The 26,589-nt window shown below is 40.0% G+C and overlaps 1 protein-coding gene and 1 long non-coding RNA gene across 8 annotated transcripts in view; one reads left to right on the top strand and one right to left on the bottom strand.

Moving 5' to 3' along the window:
* UBE3D (ubiquitin protein ligase E3D) overlaps window positions 1-26,589 on the bottom strand; it is a 177,633-nt gene that overhangs the window by 15,010 nt on the left and 136,034 nt on the right. The gene's annotated exons all lie outside the window — the stretch shown is intronic.
* Window positions 46-26,391, top strand: LOC102394791. The gene is made up of 3 exons (XR_329504.3): window positions 46-186; window positions 495-566; window positions 26,347-26,391. It is a non-coding gene; the product is annotated as an uncharacterized LOC102394791 (long non-coding RNA).

The raw sequence follows: 26,589 nt of genomic DNA, 5'->3' as shown, positions 1-26,589 counted from the left end.
CTTCAACAAGCTCATTAAACTCTATAACAGGACCTGCCAGAAACTTGTAAAACACTTTCCTATTTTGATTCTTTTCATCCTCAGCAGTCTTATGATCTAGGCAAAGCAGGCATCTGAAACTTTGTTTTACAAGTGAAGAAATGGAAGCTCAGAAAACTTAAGTGACTTGCTCAGGATACAAAGCTAGTAAGGAGCAGTGATGGGTTTAGGAAGAAATTTTTATTTCTAATCCATGCTTTCCCCCCTGTAAGTTTACATATAGATGATCAAGATAAAATTGCACAGGTTGGGGGACTTTTAATCTTCATATTGTCTCATATATCAAAGAGTTACTTTCTTTTGCATGCTTGTGAACATGGGTGCAAGATGGAGAAAACTACATAAGAGGCTGCGCTCATTAAGCCAAACAATGCAAATTGCAGCCCCTCAGTCAAAAGAGAAAAAAAATTTAATCTGACCTACTATGTCTTTCTTTTTCTTGTTTGTTTTTATAGTGCCGCCTGCCAAGGACACTCTGTGTTTCTCAGGACTTAATAACAAGAAACTGCAATCATCCTTGGGAACAGGTACTGTACAATGTAGTTTAGCTTCTTTTTATTTAAAACATTTTGAGATAACATATTTCAAATGCAGATTTTGTTTTCCCTAGCTTTTATCCGTGACAGGAAAAATTGCTTTCTCTACCTGCCATTTATTTTAAGAGAGGATAATTTTATTTTGTTCCATTACACTGAGAAAAATCTCCGTATTTCATCTTTTTAGTTTTATTCCCCAAAGTAAAAAGTTTTAAAGCTTTGCAGAGTCTATGAGTACAGCTACAGCTTCAGGCTCCATTGTTGCATTTCTGGAGTATCTAGTTACAAAAGTATAACTAATTATTAGAAACGAGGGAGATAGGGCTCTTTGGAGTTTGCTGTAAGGGTTCACCCTCTTTGTTCTCTCCTCCTGAAAGTGGACACTTGGGAATGGAAAAGGGGAGGGAGAGTGAAACTGTCTAAAAATACTGTCTCTGCTTTGAGTCACCATCTAAAAACAATCTTAAGCCACCATAAGCAGGGCCAGGCTGCAGTAATAGTTGACCAAATGTTCAGTTTATAATGCTTCAGTACAATTGCGTAAATATGCTAAACACTTTTGAATGCTCTTTTTGTCTTAGTTAACAAAATTATACTATGAATTCTATTCCTCAGCATAGAGTTGGAATTTCAATCAATAGAAAGACATGCTGTCAAGGCAGCCTGCACAAGATAAAATTAACATTTTAAAAAATGCTACATAAATGCTTTGAGGTGCACAATACAAGACAGATAAAACTGTAAAATACTGAAAAATGTGAGTTTCATAGTAAAATTGAGCTTTAGAAAAGACTCTTCAGAATAAGTAGCACAGCTACACACAAACGTTCCTTTTAAAGGGTACTGTAGACTTCATAAGTAAATATAAAAAACTATGCCTTGAATATATTTTTTGTTTAGGTATGGTTCATGTTCAAAGTTATGTTCTGAAATAAATGTTATGACATGGAAACAAATTTTATTTTAATATTATAAAATCCAGTTTCTAGGCTCAAGCTTCATTTACAAAATAAAATATACAATATAAATGTAAATATAAAAATAATGAAAGAAAATTACTTTTTCAATCACATTATTTTGAGTCTTAAATGACAACAGGGTACAAAATGCTTCCTAACTTGCTAATTTAGCATCAATCAGGCCCGTGTTGATGACATGTGGACTCCACTCTTGGCACTGAATAAATAATATGAGATTTTCCTCTACTGGGCTGGCAAGCTGGCTTCATTCACTCAGTTCATTAAATGATTAAATACCATCTATATGTCTGTGACTGTCCAGTCAGAGAACACACTGAGAAGGCATTCCCTCATGGCACTAATATGTGAGTGGGGGAGACAGTCGAGTAATGAGATGATTCTAGTAGGTTGGGATAAGTCTAGGATGGACGCCTAACACCTGAGGACACAAAAAAGACCATTCTTGGGCTATGAAAGGAAGTAAGATTTCTCAAGAAGAAGCCTGAATGAGGTAGTTATTACTCTAATTAGGAAACCTTGTGTGCTAATAAAGCCTGGCATGGCACACAGTGGGATATACCTTTTTTCCCATTAAAAGAAGCTGGCTTTGCTAAATGAACTACTAGCAAACAGGAAGGATGGAATAAAGGACCAAAGTTGTGAGACGCAATACAATAAGGAAGACGATCCTATCCTTTTAAAATGACAATAAGTATGTGTACATCGAATGTGGACAGGAATACTAGACCAAGGAAACATCAGTGAAGCCTTCCAACTCAAATTCTGTAAGAGCCTTTAGAAAGTAGGAAAAAAGCAAGTAAAATCAGTGTCTTTAATGTCATTTAAACCTTTACCTTGTATTTTATTTACGCCATGGTACACTTGGAGAAGGCAATGGCACCCCACTCCAGTACTCTTGCCTGGAAAATCCCGTGGATGGAGGAGCCTGGTAGGCTGCAGTCCATGGGGTCGCTAAGAGTCGGACACGACTGAGCGACTTCGCTTTTACTTTTCACTTTCATGCATTGGAGAAGGAAATGGCAACCACTCCAGTGTTCTTGCCTGGAGAATCCCAGGGACGGGGGAGCCTGGTGGGCTGCCGTCTATGGGGTCACACAGAGTCGGACACGACTGAAGTGACTTAGCATAGCATAGGATAGCATGGTACACTAGGAAAATAATAGAATGAGAAAGACTAAAGATCTCTTCAAGAAAATTAGAGATATCAAGGGCAACTTTCATGTAAGAATGGGCACAATAAAGGACAGAAATGGTAAGGATCTAACAGAAGCAGAAAAGAGTAAGAAGAGTGGCAAGAATACACAGAAGAACTATACAAAAAAGCTCTTAATGACCAGGATAACCACAATGGTGTGATCACTCACCTAGAGCCAGACATCCTGGAGTGCGAATTCAAGTGGGCCTTAGGAAGCATCACTATGAACTAAGCTAGTGGAGGTGATGGAATTTCAGCAGAGCTATTTCAAATCCTAAGAGATGATGCTGTTAAAGTGCTGCACTCAATATGCTAGTAAATTTGGAAAACTCAGCAGCGGCCATAGGACTGGAAAAGGTCGATTTTCATTCCAATCCCAAAGAAGGGCAATGCCAAAGAATGCTCAAACTACCACACAATTGCACTCATTTCACATGCTAGCATGGTAATGCTCTAAATCCTTCAAGCTAGGCTTCAATAGTACATGAATGAAGAACTCCCAGATGTACCAGCTGGGTTTAGAAAAGTAGAAGAACCAGAGATCACATTGCCAACATCTGTTGGATCACAGAAAAAGCAAGAGAATTCCAGAAAAACATCTACTTTTCACTGACTACGCTAAAGCCTTTGACTGTGTGGATCACAACAAACTGAAAAATTCTTAAAGAGATGAGAATACGAGACCATCTTACCTGCCTCCTGAGAAACCTGTATGCGGGTCAATTAAGCAATAGTTAGAATTGGACAAGGAATAGCTGACTGGTTCCAAATTGGGAAAGGAGTATGACAAGGTTGTGTATCATCACCCTGTTTATTTAACTTATATGCAGAGTACATAATGTGAAATGCACAAGCTGGAATTAGGATTTCCTGGAGAAATATAAATAACCTCAGATATGCAGATGATACCACTCTTGTGGCAGAAAGTGAAGAGGAACTAAAGAGCCTCTTGATGAGGGTGAAAGAGGAAAGTGAAAAGGCTGGCTTAGAATTCAACATTCAAAACACTAAGACCATGGCATCTGGTCCCATCACTTCATGGCAAACAGAAGGGAAAAAAGTTGAAGTAGTGACAGATTTTATTTTCTTGGGCTTCAAATCACTGTGGACGGTGCCTGCAGTCATAAAATTAAAAAATGCTTGCTCCTTGAAAGGAAAGCTATGACAAACTTAGACAGACAGCATAATAAAAAGCCAAGACATCGCTTTGCTGACAAGGTCCATATAGTCAAAGATATGATTTTTCCAGTAGTCATGTATGGATGTGAGAGTTGAATCAGAAAGAAGGCTGAGCACTGAAGAGCTGATGCTTTTGAACTGTAGTGCACGAAAAGACTCTTGAGAGTCCCTTGAACTTCAGGGAGATCAAATTGTCAATCCTAAACCCTGAATATTCTTTGGAAGGACTGATGCTAAAGCTGAAGTTCCAATACTTTGTCTACCTGATGCGAAGAGCCAACTCATTGGAAAAGACCCTGATGCTGGGAAAGACTGAGGACAGGAGGAGAACAGGGTGACAAAGGATGAGATGGTTAGATAGCATACCGACTCAACAAACATGAATTTGAGCAAACTCCAGGAGATTGTGAAGGACAGGGAAGCCTTGGGTGCTGCAGTCACACAATTCACAAAAATTGGACATGACTTGGCAACTGAACAACACCAAGAACAACACAGGAGGAAAATTTACAGATCAATCAAAAGCTTGTGTTTTTTACCTACCAGAACCAGTAAAGCAAAGCACAGCTATGTTTTCTAGTCAAGGGCAGTGTGTGAAGTACCAGAAGGCAGAGATGTGAGTGAGATAAAGGAAGGCCCTTTCCTTCCCAATGAGGCTGGACACATGGACAAATGCAGCAATTCCTGGGACTTGAGCCTGTTTTTCAACAAAGCAAGAAATGTCTAGATGTCACCTTCCCATCACCTCTTTCACAGCAAGGGGGTTGTGGAGGCATTGCTGGTGTGGGATGGTGCTACTTTACAACAGCACTGCAGTGAGCAAGCATCCGGATGCAGCTGCTGGAGCTCCCACTTATATAAGGCGAACCCAGCAGCTTCACCCATGGTAGCAAACACATGCGGCAGACATGTAGATGGCAACAGTCTTGAGGTCATACATAAAAATGTATTTTCTCAAGCACAAAACACATTTGTTAAAAGGAAAAAAATCTATGATAGATACCAATATGGGTGGGTGTTAAATGTAAAATGGTAAATAGTGCTACCCCATTTAACACACTATCACTCATAAATCATAAAGTCCTTTGAATTTCTCATTCTTAAGGGATAGACACAGGAGGGAACTTGGCAGAAAGGAACAGTGGTCTGCTGCAGCTCTGGACAGAAGTGGTGTTTTGAAATCACCACTGCACTGCCCTTTCGACACCATGACTCCAATCAAACACATTTATTCAGAAATGGAGTTACTAGGGTTCAGAAATGGAACGTTTTTCTATAGTATTAATTCCTTAAAATTTTTAACAGCAAAACCATTTTAATAAATAGTATTTCAAGGAAGTCATGTTCATTCTAATCTATCTTAACCTTGAGAAGTGTGGGTGTTGAAAAAAACGATGTTTTGCGAACATCAGTATAGTTAGAAATTCCAGGAGGGGACATGAAGCCACATGGGGAACAAAACAGCTTTCCACAGAAGGTAACTGGTTTCTGGCATCTATATAAATTTATGTCAGGGATAATTTAACATTCCTATTTTAGGACTAAATATTAATTTTTCTAACAGAGATATTAGCTAGTCCCTCCTAGTCCCAAAGGAAGAACTAGCTTCGTCTAAATACTTCAACCCATCGTCAAGGACGAAGGAGGGACTAGCTTGGGAGGCTATAGCTGTGGATCCTACTAGTTAGCTGTGGAAAAGCTCTACGGAAACATCACCCAGGCAATAATGAGATGCTGTAACAAGTGGTCCTGGGGCAGGACTACTTAGGTGCACATGTACAGAATTCTGTCGAGGAAGAAGAACAGCACAAAGTGATCGCCCATACTTTTTAGGCTAAGGAAGGTCGTAGCTACCTTTCTAAAGCCTCCTAGACAATTTTATCTCATACCTGAAGAGCCTTATTTGTGCTGGTTGGTATTTAACCATAATTATTAAAACCTAGAGAAATCAGGAGTTGTTCTGCTCATGGGGATTCTTTGTTCTCATAAATGATCAATAAATATGAGTTACAGACAAAATTAGAAAACACAGAAATGGATAGAAAGAGGAAAATAAAATTTTTACAACTTTATGATTTAGAGATAACTATTACTGACGTTTTAGATATATCTTTTTAGATGTCTTTTCTGTGTGTAACTGGACATTTCTGCATATGCTGTTTTGTAAGTTTATAACCTAACGATATCATATGTAACTCCCCATGACAATGAATATTCTTCTGTGACAGTTTAAACGGCTGCATTATGCTCCACTATATATCTGGTCACTTTAAAAAAGGGTCAAACGAATAACTCATTCTGGAAAGCAAACCTGAGGGGTCCTTTGGAGGCGGATGGGTGAGGGGATACTACTAACTGTTGAGCCAGAAGGCACTTTAGCATAATCTGGCCTGGGTTTTCAGGGTGTCATCTCTGGTCCAGTCTCACTGGTATCTCCTGGAACTTGTATATCAGGCAGATTCTCCTGTTCCATTCTAGAACTGCTCAACCAGAGCCTCCAGGGGCAGGCCAGCAACTGGGTCCTGCAGGTCCTCCAGGTGGTTCCACCGGGAATTTCATCTAGCTTATTCAGCTGAGCAAACTTAGAGAGGGTAAGGGATGTGTTTATAGTACACAGCTTATTAGAGGAGGGACTCAAACACAGGTCTTCTAACTCCTAGTCCAGGGCCTTCATTTCTGGCCAGTGCAAAGTGAAGATGCTGATCTAGGGTATCCAAAAATCCTTTAAAAAAACATTTTTTTCCCTTATAGAAGACAGAAAGATTGTCACACAAGGGAGAAACAAATTATGTCCAGGCCAATATTCTGTTATGGGTATAGGAGATTGAGCCCAACAGCTATGAAATGAGGGTTGAGTCTATTTTGCTAGCTGCCTACAGACTGAAAAGTTCAAGTGTTAGTCACTCAGTTGTGTCCGACTCTTTACCATGCCATGGACTGTAGCCCACCAGGTTCCTCTATCCATGGGATTCTCCAGGCAAGAATACTGGAGTGGCTTGCCATTTTCTTCTCTAGGGTATCTTCCTGATGCAATGATCGAATCCATGTTTCTCCCATCGCTGGCATATTCTTCACCATCTGAGCAAGACTAAAGGGGTCAAATATTTCGAATTGACCTACTGTGTAAAGCTCATCTATGAAGATTAAGTGATTTTTTGGGGGGAGGGGGGTTGGAGGGAGGAGCTTCTGACATGCCCTGATAAAGTTCTCTTTTCTAAATCTACCTACTCAACATGGCTATCTTTAGCAAAATTATTTGGTTAGTTCAGAAAACTGTCACAAATAGGACTTCAGAATAATTTGGAAAATAAAAAAAGAAAAAGCCTCCCATACTTTGCTTGGAGTATGTCTATAAAACAGTATAGGCATTCTAGAAAATAGTTTGGCAGCGTCTTTAAAAACTAAACATGTAATCACTGTATAACCCAGCAGTTCCAGTCTCAGACATTTATCCCAGAGAAATGAAAACTTTATGTTTACATAAACACTTGTTTGTGAATGTTCATTGCAGCATTATTTTAATAGCCAAAACCTGGAATCAGCCCAGATGCATGGTTAATGATGGTATACCCACCATGAATACTTACTTGGCGGCACTGACAAGCAGCAAACTATTGATACATGCAACAAGTTGGAAGATTCACAGGCGAGTTAAGCCAAGCTCAAAGGGTTGAGCTTTCCATACTGTATGGTTTCATTTATGTATCATTTTTGAAATGACAAAATTTCACAACTAGAGGACAAGGCAGTGGTTTCCAGGGGTTGGGGATGGTGGGGAGTGGAGGAAGGGTGTGACTATGAAAGAGCAACAGGAAGGATTTGGTGCCGATGGAACTGCTCAGCATCTTGACTTCGGTGGATGTACAAACATACCAAGGGATATAATTACACAGAATCTCACACATTTGCACACACAGACGTACAGGAGTACAAATACAACCAGGGAGATCTGACTCAGATGGGAGGATTGTACCATGTCAATGCCCAGTACCACAGTTCTGTAAAATGTTACCACTGGGGGAAACTGGGCAAAGTGTACAAGCCATCTTTCACACTCTTTCTTACAGCTTTCAGTGACTCTGCAATTATTTCACTAAAAATGTCAGCTGAAATAATGCCACAGTACTTTGCAAATGACCTTGTCTGGCTTATTCTAATTCAGTTACCTAGAGTGTTGCTCTGAGATGCATTATTCAAAGTCTTGTTCACATTGATGTTATGGTTAATATATCACTGTGATCCCATTTTCCTTGGTGGAATGACCTGAGTAAGCTAGTGAGTTAATTTTGGAATGAGTCCTGAAGCAGATGGCCACAGTGAGACACAACACCGTTATGTTTAACATGGGTTGGGCTGACGGTCTGGCATTAAATGCTTAGGTTACACACAATAGAACCTTAAATCTTAGGTTGTATATGAAGTACTCACTGTAAAGAGTTCACTAAGCACACTTCTTTGCTTTTGTATTGCCCTGGAGTAAATAATGAAAAAAGATTCTGGCATTTTTTTTTAAGCCCAATCGCTATACCAAATTTTCTGGACACATAAGAGGCACTTGCCAAATATTTTTTTGGGGGTGAATACATTAAACTAAAACTCTAATTTTAATCTTAAAAGTAACAGTATCTTACAAAAGATTTGGGGAAACAGGAAAGAAGAAAAAAATATGCTCTAATACCCTAACATCACTTGGTCTATTCCCACATGGCTCTAAGATGAATTGTTCTCATATTGATTGCACTGTGCACGCATGCTCAGTTGCTTAGTTGTGTGTGGCTCCACAATCCCATGGACTGTAGCCCACCAGGCTCCTCTGTCCAAGAGATTTCACAGGCAAGAATACTGGATTGCATTGCCATTTCCTCCTCCAGGGAATCTTCCCCACCCAAGGATCGAACCTGTGTCTCCTACACTGGCAGGCGGGTTTACCACTGAGTCACCTGGGAAGTCCCTCATGTTGATTATCAGTGTGCATATTTTTTACATCATAAACATTTTTAAGTGCTGCTCAATGAATCTTTCTTTTAATAGCTGCAGAAGTCTATCATAACTTAATCTTTTACAAACTTAAGTTTTTCCCAGGTTTGTCAAGATCAAAAGTAATGATGAAATAATCACTATCATGTTTATAAGTTTTTTTCAACATTTTAGAATATTTCCTCAGAATAGAGTCCCAGAAATGGGATTACTAGATTGAAAGGTATGAATATTAATATAATTTGATGCATTTTTTTTTCAATGAGCTGTACCAACTGGTAATGCCACCAGCATCTGACCTTTTTTTTTTTTTTTTTTTTTAAATTAGTGCTAATTTTGGAGAAGGAAATGGCAACCCACTCCAGTATTCTTGCCTGGAGAATCCCAGGGACAGAGGAGCCTGGTGGGCTGCCGTCTGTGGGTCGCACAGAGTCGGACACGACTGAAGTGACTTAGCAGCAGCAGCAGTAGCAGTGCTAATTTAGTAAAAGGAAAGGACATCTCAGTGCTTTTTGAATTTTACTTAATTGCTATGAGTTTAAACATTTCCCCAGATGCTTAATAACTGTTTTTCTTGTAAACTGATTATGAATTCATGTCCTTTTTTTTTTAACCTACCAACAAGGGGGGTTAATTTTTTTGTTTGTATAAGCCCTTTGGGGCTTCCCTGGTGGCTCAGATGGTAAAGAATCTGCCCACAATGTGGGAGACCGAGGTTCGATCCCTGGGTCAGGAAGATCCCCTGGAGAAGGGAATGGCAAACCACTCCAGTACTCTTGCCTGGAGAATTCCATGGACAGAGAAGCCTGGCAGGCTACAGCCCGTGGGGTCGCAGAGTTGGACATGAGTGAGCAACTAACACACAAGCACAAGCCCTTTAGTAAATGTTAATATGTTTTTCATGCAGTGAAGAAATTAAGTGCCAGGTATCATCTCACTAAATCTTTATAAAATCCACTTGAATTAAATTTCTAATTTAATTGTCTCTAGATTATAAATGAGGAACCAAGGTGTTCCTTGGTTCCTACTAGAGAAGATGAGTAACTTTTGCTCACTGCTACAAGCTAGTCAAAAGGCTGCGTGTGCAATCGGGCCTTTGTTTTTGAGCCTAGTATTCATTTATTTCATCATCAAAGCTCCCTTCCATCTAATTATGGTGAGAGATAATTGCTATAGTAACTTTAGTTGAAGAAAGAATCCATCATATTCCAAATTTTTAAGCCACACTTAGTAGCACTTGAAATGATGCAGTCACTCTTATGTTTTAAGAAGAAAGTAGATTATTTCTTTTAGGTTAGACATAAGGAGGAGAAAGAAAAAGATAGAAGGGCAAATTAAAGCCTTACTTATAAAGAGAAAATAACTCTTCAATTAGAAGAAAACCTCTGGCAAGTAAAGTGAGCCAACAGGGTAAATGAGAAATCGGCCTGAAATCTCAGAAAGGATTTTTTGTCTGAAAGTTTAGCAAACAGGATAAGTTACACTGGCATAATCAGTTCAGTTGAAAAGATTATGACTTGGAATAATCAAATAATAGTTAAGGCCAAGAAAGAAAGGGATCAAATTATAATCAGATGATGTTATCTTCTTTAGCCACTTACTACCTAGACATTACTTTGAAAATATGATATTGAAGATACACAAATCTTTAGAATGGAAAGCATGCTACTATATTCATTTTAAAATAAACACCATTTATTTCCAAAGCCTATTATTTGGCGTTGCTGGAAATAAACGAGGCTCATAAAACTGTAATTTATTTATTTTAAAGGAGGTGCATGAGGATTTTATAACTATACAAAAAAAACAAAAGTAAGTGCTTGTGGAAAGGAGCACATCGAAGAAGACAATGTTTTGAGGGTTTTTTTTTTTTTTTTTTTTTGCTTTAAACCACACAGAAAGCAAAAAGGGGTTGTTGGTACAGTGTCTCCAAGTTAAGAACAGCTCAGGGTATAAGATCAGAAAAGGGCACATACTCATCAAGGGTTTCCAGGGTTCAAAGTGGTCAAGTTTTGCACCTGCCATCTAAGCTCCATGAGAAGACAGAAGAAATCAGGTAGATACGAGGAAAGTGCAGACAGGTGAAGCCTTATTATAACTATACATAAATGTTTTATGTATTTTAAATATTGCTACCAATGCATCTTCTCTGCTATTCATGAATAATCATGCTTCTTTAATTATTTTTAAAGGAAGAAGCACAAATGGCTGATTGTGTATATGAAATTTCCAAGGCTTACTATATAAGGCTTTCTCTCACTTATACTACCCTAGGACAATACTATCTACCAGTGGCAGGGAATGAAACTGCAGATGCTGCATCTGAAAGAAAAACTGCAAGCCTATAGGGTTTGCAAACAGAAGAATGTAGATGGCTTAGTTGAAAATCACCAGCTACTAGAAAAATAACTGAGCCCAGAGGCTACTGATAGGGATTATGTAAGGAAGGTGTGTAACTCCAACTCCATGGGGTTCAAACCAGCACATCCTTGGTTAGAGACATGATTCATTCCATAGAAATTCAGTTCTGAATCCAGTATTATTGACTAAGCCATGAGTCTTTAATACATGAAACCATCTGGCTGCAGTTACCAATAAATAAGCTTTTCCCCAATATATCCAACTCACAGCATTAACTATAAATAAGCATGACTGAGAAGGCAATGGCACCCCACTCCAGTACTCTTGCCTGGTGAATCCCATAGATGGAGGAGCCTGGTAGGCTGCAGTCCATGGGGTCGCTAAGGGTTGGACACGACTGAGCGACTTCACTTTCACTTTTCACTTTCACGCATTGGAGAAGGAAATGGCAACCCACTCCATTGTTCTTGCCTGGAGAATCCCAGGGACGGGGGAGCCTGGTGGGCTGCCATCACACAGAGTTGGACACGACTGAAGCGACTTAGCAGCAAGCATGACTGATAATTCATCAAAGCACTCTGTAAAGCAGTGGGAATGACTGGATGGACATAAATACGACCTATAACCACTCAATCATTAGTGTATTACAATGTGGATTGGTCCTTTCTGGCTTCTGGGTTATTGAATACCTGGGAGAAGACCAATGTCTCCAACTATATTTTGTTCAGAAATATCAGAAACCTTTAAAATCAGCTAACTGCCTTAAAATGCTGGTTTCCAGAGTTCACTATGAGTTCATGGTGCCAGGTTTCCACAGAAATGCATGTTCTATGAGATGGCGTCACAGAATGAATGAACAACTTGCATGCTTCAGTCAAGTCACAGCTGGCACAATTTACACCTGGGGATGCTCCCTGACTTAGGAGAAGAGCAAGTGTCTTCCAAAGGCAACACAGTCAGGTTACTGAGCCTCCATGCCTGAGTTGCTGCATCTATAGTCTGGGGCTTCCCTCTTCCTCTGGCTGGTCAAGGACTGGATGAGACACTGTCTGTGACCAGCCCCAGGAAGACCCTCTCTTCCTCCTCCACACTGATGAGGAGAGAAGCTTATTCAGCCAAAAGCCCCGGTCCTCCTACCTATGTAGGGTCTGAACCTCATGAACTGCAAGATTAACATCAAATACCTATCGGTCCTTCACAACAAAGTGTGAAAGAGTCATTTCAGGATTAGGGAAGTTCTGAGATAAGACGTAGAAAAATAAATTTTGACCTGAGGAGAGTAAGGACTGGAAAGCCATAAGAAAGAAATGCACCATATTTCGGTGGAAAGTAGAGAAAATTTTGAAACTTATATATTGTTTTAGGTGTCTTTAATGTAACTAACTTGCTAAAAGGCTGTGAGCATAAACAACTATTCCAATGAGTCTGTTGTGTTCTCAGAAAGATGAGGCCTATAAACATTTTTGAAAAATGTTCTCTATTTTCCAATGGTTTAGGGGTAAAAAACTTTTATTTGAGAAAAAAAAAGTGTGTATATATATATATATATATATATATATATGTATGTATATATATATATTTAAAATTTCCCTCGAATTTCTTTGAGGTCATCTTTCTAAGGTATGAGAAACAAATGGGAAAGGAAAGTAGGCCTAGTTGGGGGTCCTTCAGTAAGGGTTTTGAGACAAAGAATGCTGTATGAGATAAGCGTGCATAATCTCATTCCTCTCAAGAATGCTTGGTTGGTAACATTAGTATGATTCCAATGAACAAATGTGGAGAGAAAAATGTTGAGGACAGGTCAGATCAGTGGATTATTATCTTTTCATTCTGACAAACTTATGAACAAACCTGTCAATATAGGGCTCCTTGTTGTAACGTACAAAACTATTAAATCATGATGTTGTACACCTTGTATTTTAAGTATATGGAACTTGTATTTTAAGTCAATTTTACTTCAATAATAACAAGAAAAAAGACAGGGCTCCTCAAACAAGCCCTAGCATCCCCCATGGTCACCTCTCACTGTTCAGACTTCAGCCAGGGACCAATCTGCAGGGCACTTAGCTGTTTTTTGTTTGTTTTCAATTTATGAAAGATTTCAAATATCAACATTCTCTAGTAAAGAGAATAGTATTTTGATAAATCTCCAGATGTTATCCAGAAACTAATAATTACCAATTCCTGGTCATTTCATTTCATCCAAAGCTCTGCCACAGAACCCTGCTGAAGCAAATCACAGATATATATATTTTGTATATAACTCAGTATGTGTCTCTAAAAGAGGAGGATTGGTATAAAAATAAAACCACAATGCCATGATCACATCCAGAGCATTAATAATAATTCCTTAACATAGTCAAATACCCATTCGGGGACCAAGTTTCCCCAACTAGCTCATAAAATTTTTTAACAGCTGCTGTTTGTTCAAATTAGAATCCCAACATGTCTAAGTAGTGTTACAATGGTTTCATATGTTTTTTAACTTTCTTTTAAATCATAAGTTCCTCTTCTCTCCTTTTTTCTCCCTTTGATTTTTATGTTTTGAAGAAATCAGATCTTTCATCCTCTTGGTTTTCCATACACTAGAATGTGGAGAGTGTGTTTTGTGTTTTTAGTGTGATTATAAACTCAAGGATGTAAAATTCATCCAATACTATTTAACTCTACTATAGTCATTATTTGTATTAATGCTCACATACTCCGATCTGTGTCAGCGAGAACCTCTTCAACTTGGAGGCTAAGTCCTGAGGATGTGATCCCAGTCATTTACACTGTTTTTTTTTTGTTTCTTTGTTGGGCTGGTTGGTTCTTTTGCTTTCTGGTAGGACAGGACTCAGACTCGTCTTATCCCGGACATTCTCCCACAGAAAGTGGGTCCTTTGGTGAGGACTGGAATTTGGAGATAAGAACTAGAGCTTGTCTCACTGCTCCCATAGTGCTTTGGACATGTTACCTTATGTGTACACATACACACCTGCTACCCAACTCTGTGTATCACCATATTCCATTTTCAAAGTGCACTCAGATCCTATTCAGAAGCCAGGTCCTCAATCACTCAGAGATGAACCTTTCTGTCTGGTTACATAAGGTAAACAGGTTAGAAAAATACATCCTTAGCAACAGAGAGAGAAACTCCAACCAAAGAAGTCTCACGATTCCCTTCCTTTCCCATTAGAACTAAAAGGAAAAAGTTAAGCTCTGTTGCTGCTGCTGCTGCTGCTGCTAAGTTGCTTCAGTTGTGTCCAACTCTGTGCAACCCCATAGATGGCAACCTACCAGGCTCCCCCGTCCCTGGGATTCTCCAGGCAAGAACACTGGAGTGGGTTGCCATTTCCTTGTCCAAAGCATGATAGTGAAAAGTGAAAGTGAAGTCGCTCAGTCATGTCCGACCCTCAGCGACCCCACGGACTGCAGCCTTCCAGGCTCCTCCGTCCATGGGATTTTCCAGGCAAGAGTACTGGAGTGGGGCGCCGTTGCTTTCTCCGAAGCTCTGTTACCAGAACTTAAATGGAAAAAGGAATCTTTCTAGATAGAGAACTTACTTTTTTTTTTTTTAAACTAGGTAAAGACTTTCCTGTATAAGTAAAAGAAAAATGCTTCCTGAAAAAGGCTCACCAAGAAACCCCTTGGGCATGGCATGACAGAGGTGACTCACTGCTTTGCGTGGGGACAGGTCCCTGCATTAATTTGTTTGTCACAGCTGTGGAAGGATGAGGTTGAGACAGTTGTTGCAAAGGTTGTGGGTACTGGAAGTCTATCCCAAAGAAAATAAAAGTAGTTTTGTCTACTTGTTTGGCTAATTAGGGGGAGTAGTTCTGACATCACTAAAGGAAAATACCCTATAACCTCACAGTATCTTTGGAAAAGAGAAGAAAACAAAAAATGGAAGGGCATGTTTCATGGTAATTTTGATGATTTAGAGCAACCTTATTCAGATGTAAAACCTTTCCCAGCTACTGAGGGGCAGCAGCAGGTTCTTGTAAAACCTGAACGTATTATCAGGAGTGGAGTCTGGTTGTAACAGGGATTCCTCCAAATCAAACCATAAAAAGTCTTACTTTACAAAAGCATGTAAGTAACCAAAAATGAAAAGGTGCTCAGTATCACTGGTCATCAGGGACATGCAAATAAAAATCCTAACGAAATGCCCAACAGAAGAGCTAAAATGAAAACTGAACCATAAATAAAACATAAAGACAACTTCAGAATGGGAGAAAATATTTACAAATGAAGTAACTGACAAGGGATTAATCTCCAAAATATACAAATAGCTCATGCAGTTCAATATTAAAAGAACAACCCTATCAAAAATATGGGCAAGGGATCTAAATAGACATTTTTCCAAAGAAGACATACAGATGGCCAAAAAGCACATGAAAAGATGCTCAATATCACTACTTATTAGAGAAATGTAAAGCACAACTACAATGACCTCACACTGGTCAGAATGGCCATTATAAAAAATCTACAAGTATGCTGGAGAGGGTGGGAAATGTTGGCGGAAATGTAAATTGGTGCGGCTACTATGGAGAACAGTTTGGAGGTACCTTAGAAAACTAAAAGTAGAACTACCGTGTGTGTGCATGCTAACTTGCTTCAGTTGTGTCTGACTCTGTGTGACCCTATGGACTGTAGCCCACCAGGTTCCCCTCTCCTTGGGCTTCTCCAGGTAAGAATACTGGAGTGGGTTGTCATACCCTTCTCCAGGGGATCTTCCTGACCCAGGGGTCGAACCCACATCTCTTACATCTCCAGCATTGGCAGGTGGGTTCTTTACCACTAATGCTACCTGGAACTACATGACCCAGCAATTCCACTCCTGGGCATATACCTGGAGAAAACCACCATTTGAAAAGATACATGCCCCCCCAGTATTCACTGCAGCATTATTTACAATAACCAGGACATGGAAGCAACCTAAAAAATGTCCATCAATAGAAGAACAGATAAAGAAGATGTGTTACATATATATACAATGGAATACTTCTCAGTGGGGTTCAGGATTGGGAACATGTGTACACCCGTGGTGGATTCATGTTGATGTATGGCAAAACCAATACAATATTGTAAAGTAAAAAAAAAAAAAAAAAATACTGTTAGATAGGCTGACAAATTGGAATGTGGGTAATAGATTGGATAAAATATTGTACCAATGTTAGATTTATAAAGTGGATAACTACATCATAGTTACTTAAGAGAAGACACCTATTATTAGGAAATACACACTGAAGTACTTGGATGTAAAGAATCATCATATATACAACTTATTCTCAATTCATTAAAATATATATATTCATACACATAAAAACAAAAGAACAAATGCCATCTGCAGCAACATGAATGGATCTAGAGATTGTCATACTGAGTGAAATAAGTTAGATAAGTATCATATGATATTACTTTTATGTGGAATATTAAAAAAAAAGGGTACAAATTAACTTATCTACAAAACAGAAGTGGAGTCACAGATGTAGAAAACAAACTTATGGTTATCAGGGGAAAAGGGAAGGGGGATAAATTAGGAGATTGAGATTGACATATATACACTACTATATATAAAATAGATAATTAATAAGGATCTACTGTGTAGCACAGGGAACTCTACTCAATATTCTGTAATAGCCTATATGGAAAAGAATCTAGAAAAAAAAAGAATGTGGATGATATATGTATATGTATAATTGATTAACTCTGCTGTACACCTGAAAATAACAACATTATAAATCAACTATACTCCACTTTTTTAAAAAAGCAAACAACAACAATAAAAAGCAATTGGCAACACCAATAGGCAACACATGATGATCATGTGGGCAACAATATGGAACAGCAATGCTCATACACAGTTGCTGGGAGTGTAAAATGGTATAACCACTTTGCAGCAGTGTCTGGCAATTTATTAAAAGTTAAAGATACATTTACCGTACAACCCAGAAATTCCATTCCTAGATATTTACTGAGAAAAAGGAAAACACGTCCACAAAGAGACTTTTCCAGACTAGCCATAGCAACTTTATCAAAACAGCCCCTAACTAGAAACAACCCAAGTGTCCATCAAGAACAGAATGTACTAACAAAACGTGGTTTATTCATACAATGGACCGCTATTACAAAATAAGAAATGAGTGAACCACTGATAAACACAATAATGTGAATAATTGCAAACACATTATGTTAAGTAAAAGAGACTAGACACCCCCCCCCACAAAAAATAGTATACACTGTATAATTTAATTTACAAAGTCCAAATATAGGCAAGATGAATCTGTGATGATAGAAATGAGAGACAGTGGTTTCAGGGGAGGGAGGATTAATGAAAAGGCCTGAAGGGAACTTTTTGGAGGAATGGATATGATTTCTATCTTCTTTTTGGGTGGTACATCAGTGGTACATCAGTGGTTTGTACATCAGTGGTTCTCAACCAGGGGCAGTTTTGGTGCCCAGGGAGCATGTGGTAATGGCAGGAGACACTTTGATTGTCACCCCCCAGAAGGCGATGGTATTGGCATCTAGTGACAAGAGGTCATGGATTAATAGGACAGCTCCCTATTCCAAAATGTCAACAATGCCAAGGCTGAGAAACCTAGTGTATACCCAGTGGTCAAAACTCAAACATAACAACGATTATAAAATTTGAACATCTTACTGTTCATCATTACCAAAAGAAACAAAGAAAAAGAACTCAATAATCTCTCTCCTTACCCCAAAGTATAACTAAAGGGCAAGATCAGGGGGAAAATTTTCATATTTCAATTCTATGAGTTAAACTGTTCAATAAAACACATTTCATATCCAAATCATGCTCAGTTAATGTTGACTGACATTTTAAAATCTTGGGGGAAGTTCCAGTTGTACATGTAAGGTGCTTGGAAGTCACTACTCCACCCTAATGAGTAAAAGCGTGAACAGAATTAAAAATTAGCAACTTTTCTTCTATCCATAAGCAAGAAGAGGAAACAGGGCAAACTGAGGCTGGAGAGACAGGACAATGCAGGGAGTCATGGCTTACTGGAGGAGAGGTTCACTAGAGGGAACCAGAGCTGGGGTAGGAAACCTGTGCCACAGTTGAGGAACAGTTAGAGGCTGAGTGTGGAAAAGTCTCAGAGTTAAGGACTGTGGAAGGATCCAGTCATAATGATTCCTACAGGTTTATGAGATTTACCTCCTGAGGCTCCACCCATGTTCTCACAGTAAAAATGGGAGAAAAATCCCCTTGAACCTCCAGAGAGGAGAGGGGAATAGTAACCATTCAGAAAAACAGCAGAACACTCTATTCTTAACAAGGTCTGCACTCAGCGAAGCTAAGGGAAAAGGAGAAAAGGAAAGATATACCCATCTGAATGCAGAGTTCCAAAGAATAGCAAGCCTTCCTCAGTGATCAATGCAAAGAAATAGAGGAAAATAACAGAATGGGAAAGACTAGAGATCTCTTCAAGAAAATTAGAGATACCAAGGGAACATTTCATGCAACGATGGGCACAATAAAGGACAGAAGCAGTATGAACCTAACAGAAGCAGAAAATATTAAGAAGAGGTGGCAAGAATACACAGAAGAACTGTACAAAAAAATCTTCATGATCCAGATAACCATGATGGTGTTATCACTCACCTAGAGCCAAACATCCTGGAGTCTGAAGTCAAGTGGGCCTTAGGAAGCATTACTATAAACAAAGCTAGTGGAGGTGATCGAATTCCAGCTGAACTATTTCAAGTACTAAAAGATGATGCTGTTAAAGTGCTGCACTCAATATGCCAGCAAATTTGGAAAACTCAGCAGTGGCCACAGGACTGGAAAAGGTCAGTTTTCATTCCAATCCCAAAGAAAGCCAATGCCAAAGACTGTTCAAACTATTGCACAACTGTACTCATCTCACACACTAGCAAAGTAATGCTCAAAATTCTCCAAGCTAGTCTTTGACAGTACATGATCTGAGAACTTCCAGATGTTCAAGCTGGTTTTAGAAAAGGCAGAGGAACCACAGATCAAATTGCCAACATCCACTGGATCATCGAAAAAGCAAGAGAGTTCCAGAAAAACATCTACTTCTGCTTTATTGACTATGCCAAAGCCTTTGACTGTGTGGATCACAACAAACTGTGGAAAATTCTTCAAGAGATGGGAATACCTGACCACTTATCTGCCTACTAAGAAACCTGTATGCAGGTCAAGAAGCAACAGAACCAGATGTGGAACAACGGACTAGTTCCAAATTGGGAAAGGAGTACGTCAAGGCTGTATATTGTCACCATGCTTATTTAACTAATATGCAGAGTACATCATGCACAATGCTGTGCTGGATGAAGCATAAGCTGGAATCAAGATTGCCAGGAGAAATATCAATAACCTCAGATATGCAGAGGACATCACCCTTATGGCAGAAAGCAAAGAGGAACTGAAAAGCCTCTTGATGAAAGTGAAAGAGGAGAGTGAAAAAGCTGGCTTAAAACCCGACATTCGAAAAACTAAAATCATGGCATCCAGTCCAATCACTTCCTGGCAAATAGATGTGGAAACAATGGAAACAGTGAGAGACTTTATTTTGGGGGGCTCCAAAATCATTGCAGATGGTGACTGCAGCCATGAAATTAAAAGACACTTGCTCCTTGGAAGGAAAGTTATGATCCACCTAGACAGCATATTAAAAAGCAGAGACATTGTTTTGCCAACAAATGTCCGTCTAGTCAAAGCTATGGTTTTTCCAGTAGTCATGTATGGATATGAGAGTTGGACTGTGAAGAAAGCTGAGCGCCGAAGAATTGATGCTTTTGAACTGTGGTGTTGAAGAAGATTCTTGAGAGTCCCTTGGATTGCAAGGAGATCAAACCAGTCAATCCTAAAGGAAATCAGTCCTGAACATTCACTGGAAGGATGATCCTGAAGCTGAAGTTCCAGTACTTTGCTCACCTGAGGTGAAGAGCTGACTCATTGGAAAAGAGCCTGATGCTGGGAAATTTGAAGGCAGGAGGAGAAGGGGACGACAGAGGATGAGATGGTTGGATGTCATCACTAACTCAATGGACATGAGTTTGAGTAAATTCTGGGAGTTGGTGATGGACAGGGAGGCCTGGCGTGCTGCAGTCCAAGGGGTTGCAAAGAGCTGGACACAACTAAGCAACTGAAATGAACTGAGCACTCAGGGAAAACTAGTTGACTAGAATCTAGTGAGTGTAAAAGTGTTGGTCACTCAGTCGTGTCTGATTCTTTCCATCCCCATGGACAATAGCCCACCAGGCTCTTCTGTCCATGGAATTCTCCAGGAAGAATACTGGAGTGGGTTACCATTCCCTTCTCCAGAGCATCTTCCCAACCCAGGGATTGAACCTGAGTCTCCCGCACTGCACGCAGATTCTTTACCATCTGAGCCATCAGGGAAGCCTGTAACTAGAATCTAACCTGCTGGGTATTTGAGCAGAACTGACCTGGGGAAAGGTAAATGACCAACTCCAGTCCAATCTAGCTGTTGTGTCTCACTGAATGGAGGGAGAGACAAATTAAAACTTGTCATAAAAACGTCCAAAAAAATAATGGGGAAAGATGGATGGGGTATCAGAAGTCATCTTTACAATTCTCCCTTCAAACATACCCTTCCATCTCCCACTTCTTCTACTGGTATAATTTAAGCCATGGGCTACTCTACTTAAAACTTCTTGAATGAATTATATTTTGGCCTCGGGGAAATGTCGAAGCAGTCAGTGCACAGACAGACTGGGTGAAGAAGCTGTGGGGGCAGGGAGCCCGCCTGGCCCAGGAGTCCAAGCATCTGCTCATCCACCCTGGACACCACGCTTTTTCCAGCCCATCACTCTGAGCTCAAGAATGTCTCATGCGAGGCAGCCAAGGGGTGGGGTGGGCATGGAGCTGGGTGAGGACTTCCTTATGTCTCATAGGTCACAATAACAAGCTGGCAGCTGATTTCCATGGTTCTCTCTGCATCTCAGAATTTCTGGTACAAAGTAAAAAGCTGTTAAGTGGAAAGAAAAATGGATCCGGAAATGCAATGGCATGAACTAGTTTATGGTACAGGAGTTGTTAACTCTGATGTTTGCAGAAAGCAAGTTCATGACTCAGGTTACTAAAGCTGAATTTCATAAACATTTTTCCCTTGGGGGAATCTGAACTGTATACTATTAGCCTTCCTGCCAGTGAGTTTCATTCCCTAATGCTTACAGTGGCACCCAGAATACATTTTATGCTAAGCCTGGAGGCAGCCCTGAGTCAGCTTTTCCCATTACCCGTACACCTAAGCCATCCGAGAGACAGATTATTCAGAAACGCCTCTGGAGGAGATGCTGCTGAGCCTCTTCAATATTCTGGCCTTCTCCCCAACCAAGAACTTCTCCCTGAGGTTTGAACTAGCTGACTTTTAACACAAGCATGCATGTCTGTTTTCTCTCCCTTTGTGCAGGAATAACTAGCTGCTTCAAGTTTTGGGAGGGGCAAATGAGAACTCTCCAAGTTAGAAAAACGGCCCTCAAAAACCCGCATCCCTCACAGGCTCTCAGAAGCCCGAAGTTCCATGCTTGTCTCTAACCTTAGTGTTGATTCTCTGGGAGGCAAGCTCTCTGAGCAATGAAGACCATTAGCTAAGTTCTTTTGGAAATCTGACAGCCTCACACTGCACCCTGGTTCCTGTGGGCACATCTGCGGCCTGGTAGGGGAGTGAAATTGGATGCAGTCCTTCCCCCACTTCCCAACTTTACTGTTTAAACGGCACAGTTTTAGATGTGGTAGGTGGTAGGCAAGAAAAGCATTGTTACACTTTGGCCACCATCTTCAACATTGTTCATCATCCATTCAACACTTGAACTGCTGATTCCAGGGAGCTACTTTGTAGGGTGGGATTCAAGAAAGACAAAGCACTGGTGATTTTTATTTCCCAAACCTTGCATGCAACAACAGCCCCATGGAATGTTCAACAGCCCTTGCCACAACATGCCTCTTCCTGCTGACACTTGGCATTTTTGTTTTCTCAGTAAAAAAAAATCATTCTTATCCACCCCCACAAAAGGCAAACTTGCTTGTGGGATGGTAATGTCTTATCTAAATTTCTGTCTATCCCTTCATGGGGTCTTGCACACAGGAGGCTTTCCATACATATTTGTTAGCTGGAATGAAAAAATGATTAAATTAACGAGTAAAACTAGAACCCAGGCTTAGTTGTTTTCTATGCAGGTATCAAAAAAAAAGAAAATGTTTAATAGGATGGAGGTAAAAACAGACTGGGAATTTTGATATTTTCAACTCCAGTACTCCTAATACTTCCCTCCTGCTGGGCAAAGCATCCAGGCAGAAAAGGAACTTGGTTTCGACTATACTGCTTACAGCTTTACTGCTTCACAGGCCTCAAAGTTGAGACTGAGGGGCAGAGACCCTTTGCCCAGCACTGCCCTTCACAGCCCTGTGAGGAGGTAACTATGACAAAGTGGGGTCCTGGGGATTCCATGGTTATTTTGATTTTTTAAAAAAGTTACTAGTTGGTGTAATAGAAGAGTCCAAGAATAAGAATCGGGTGATAACCATTTTCATGACAAAAATGCACACTTAAAGACATGCACAATCATCAAGTGATCTAACATGCAGAAATTTAGGCGGGTGGTGACAATGACAATGTGAAGATGATCCAAAGGTTATTCTGAACACCAAGGCATCATCTGGGGTCTTAACAATGACCATGAGCACAGGGAACTCTTCTCAATACTCCATTATAACCCACATGGGAAAAGAATCTGAAGAACAGATATATGTATAACTGATTCACTTTGCTTACAGTAGAAACTAACATAATATTGTAAATCAACTATACTTCAATAAACACACACACACACAAAACACAGTGACCACAGCTCAGCAAGTTTTCCAGGCTTTGCTTTCCATGCACATTTTGTGTCATCCTAGTCTAACTCAAAAGATCTAATCCCACAAGATCACCTATAATTAGAGAGTGATGATGCATTCTTAGAAGACAAATATAGACACCAGAAGTGATGCATCAGCAGTCTGAAAATAATGAATGCTTATCCTTACAAGGCCACCTACACCAAGGCACTTGGGAACAGTTCAACCATCGCCGTGTCACAGAAGGCTGGCAAAATCATTTTTCTTACCTGCAGAAGTAGGTCACAGCAAGAACATTTGGCAAAGAAAAACCAGAGTGGACATGAATGGGTTTTGTGGCACAGTCTTTTCATTTCTCAGCTCAATGCAAGACAATCTCTGGGTCACTGTACTTGCTAATCATCTCCCTCCTTGGTAACAGGACCAGAATGAGGCTTGGAAATGCAGTATTAGGGGACAGAGCAAAAAGCCCCACTGCCAGAATACTGCTGCTACACTGAATTACCAGGGCTCAAGCACTTCAGGCAGCCACTGGGTTTTGATTTTATTTCCAGTGATATGAAAATAAAAACGACCATCATAAACGAGCACACTGGTCAGGAATCTGAGCTAGGCAGTACAGAGGCAAAGAGGCTAAAGGTTACTGCATTTCTCACAGCAGCCTTTTAAACTCAGCATACGGCCCCCATGTGGGACATTTTATTTCTGGTGAGACTAGTATTTAAACTCAACCAGTCAGGCTTTGCAACATGAGTGACGTCCGTTTTCCCTAGCATCACTGCTTTCTGAACAATGACTGCTTTTCCCAATGAGGATGGAGAAGGTAGAAACAAGAGGTGGACAGGAGCGAGAAGTGGAACCGTGACATTCACACTCATTGTGTGATCTCATTGTGTGATCAGAGGGCTGAAATCCACCTGCCCAAGAGCTTTATCCTGTTATCCCTCAGAAAGGCTCAACCCACATCCTATACTTGCAACTTTCTCTGGCTAATGCTATGTCTCCTGACCATCAGGCACTTGTGTTCAGACCAACTGATGCTGGACTGTCTTCCTAGGGAACAGACAAATTGTTTCCAGGACACCAGGCTTCTCTCCTAATTTATGCCCTTTCAGACCTACTTTTATTTTTTTAATTGAAGTATAGGTGATGTACAATAGAATGTAAGCTGTAGGTATATAATACAGTGATTCACAATTCTTAAAGGTTATACCCCATTTACAGGTAATATAAAATACTAGCTATATTCCTTGCGTTGTATAACATATCCTTGTAGCTAATTTTATATGGAATAGTTTGAACCTCTTAATCCCCTTGGAGAAGAAAATGGCAACCCACTCCAGTGTTCTTGCCTAGAGAATCCCATGAACAGAGGAGCCTGACAGGCTACAGTCCATGGGGTCACAAAGAGATGGACATGACTGAGCATGCATGCTTAATCCCCTACCTCTAAATGCCACTCCCCTCTTCCCTCTCTCCACTGGTAACTACTAGTTTGTTCCCTGTATCTGTGAGTCCATTTGTTTTTGTTATATTCACTAGTTTTTTACCTACTTTTAAAGGGATGTGCTCTGAAGTTCTGGTAAGGGCTAGGACCCGTCCCCTGGCTCCAATTCAGAGATACTCATTTAGTGCAGTCCGTCCTCCCTTTTCTCCCACCCCCGACGCACTAAAAAGCTTTCCACTGTCCTTTTTTTCTCCCTTTTCTTTCAGCTCAGAGCAATCCTGTTTCATTTTTCACAGAATATGATTTTCTGTGTCCGCTTTATCATTTTTACCCCTCTCAGTGTCATTAATGACCTTCGAGCTTAGTCAGTTATTCTATGCTTTTTCCTTCCACATTCATCCTTATTTCTCCCCCATTTCAGCACTGAAGGACAGTTGTACAATGAGTAAATTGTAAAGTTATGTCCCAGTTCCCCTAGGGACAATCTTCTTCCTTGAGCTATTAAGTTGGAAAATGGCTTTTTAAAAAAACATCAAGGTTTTGTCACAGAGCAGGTGCAATCATTACAATGTGAAATTAGTCCTTTTTCCAGTGAAAGTGGTACAATACTTTACTTGTAACTGCACAAAGGGATTTAGGAAATGGAATATAAAAAAACCTATCAAGAGCTTTAGAGAGTTATGTGCAAAGTTATGTGATATTTTGTTCCTGCAATACAGACAATAAAGCCATACTGGTGTGGAATGCCAAAGTTTTGCCTTCTGGTTTCGCTATTGCAAAATCAGCTCATTTAAACTTTGGAGAATGACCTGCTTTTTCCTCCATGCATGCATCCACTTAGTCTCTGCTCCCTATATTCACTGGGTTCCTCCAATGTGCCAGGCAGGGTGATGAATTAAAAGAAAACCAAAAGAAAAAAAAAGAAAAAGCAATCCTTTTTATCCTAAAAAACATGTCAATAATTATCCTCTATTCTAGGCGAGGCTCTCACTTCAAAAATTATCTCGCAAATTGTATTTACTTGCAGAAAATGAGGCTGTGCAGTAATAATAAACCTGCCTGCAGGCAGATTCACTAAGGCAGATGTGGTTTTACAGCACTCTGTAAAATCCGCGACTGTTTGCTAGTTATTAACTGGCAGCCCAGTGGGCTTGGGCTACATCGGGAGAAAAAAAAAAAAACAGCCCAGGCTTGGATTCTTGCTCTGTGGTATGAGGCTCATTTGGCTTTCACTTGGCCTCTCTGAGCCTCAGTTTCCTCCTGTGAAAAGCAGGACTAGCATTTCCCAGAGAGTGGTTCTTAGGACTGAATGAGATCCAATTGACAGGGTTTCTTTTACCGTGCCTGATGCCAAGTCAATGCACCATAAATTATAATTTTAGCAGCATCATTATCATGACTGGAGTTTACAGCCTGGGAGATAGGACTGATCCAAATAAGGCATTCTTTTTTTTTTTTTTTTTTTTTCTCAGAAAGAGAATGGCAGGACTAATTTCAAGGAGGTAGAGGAGACCTGGGTTGAAAATTGTAATGCATCCCTCGGTCCTAGCCTCCCCCCTCTTCTCTGAGTTGTGTGCCTACTTCCTTCGCTTATGTACCCCAATTATTCATTACCTCCATGAATGAGCCTCTCCATCAGCACCCCGTCAGTGATCCTTCCCTGTCACAATGATATTTCCTTCTATCGAGCCCAAACTTATTTAGAGATAGCTTAACTTGGGGAAATAGCTGACCACTTTAAATGAGTCAAACAAAAGGAAGAAAATAAAAATCAATTTTCTTTTTGCTTGCAGATGGAGATGATGGAAGAGGAAAAGAAGGACACAGATAACTGGACTGAAAAAAAAGAGACTTAATAATCCAAACTTAACAAAAGGAACTGATGCTTGGCTGCAGAAAGGATTATTGATTTCATTGTTCATCTCAATTTGGCTCACTGAATTGTAGAATACTGGAGAGTATTGTAGAGCTGGAAAAGATCTCAAAAAGCATTCAGTCTAATCCCATCTTTTTAGAGAAACTGAGGCCCAGAGAAG

This window comes from Bubalus bubalis, chromosome 10, assembly GCF_019923935.1.
Source record: "Bubalus bubalis isolate 160015118507 breed Murrah chromosome 10, NDDB_SH_1, whole genome shotgun sequence".
In the NCBI taxonomy this organism is placed as follows: domain Eukaryota; kingdom Metazoa; phylum Chordata; class Mammalia; order Artiodactyla; family Bovidae; genus Bubalus; species Bubalus bubalis.
The sequence above is the reverse complement of the archived record's forward strand: the minus strand, read 5'-3'. Positions and strand labels throughout refer to the sequence as shown.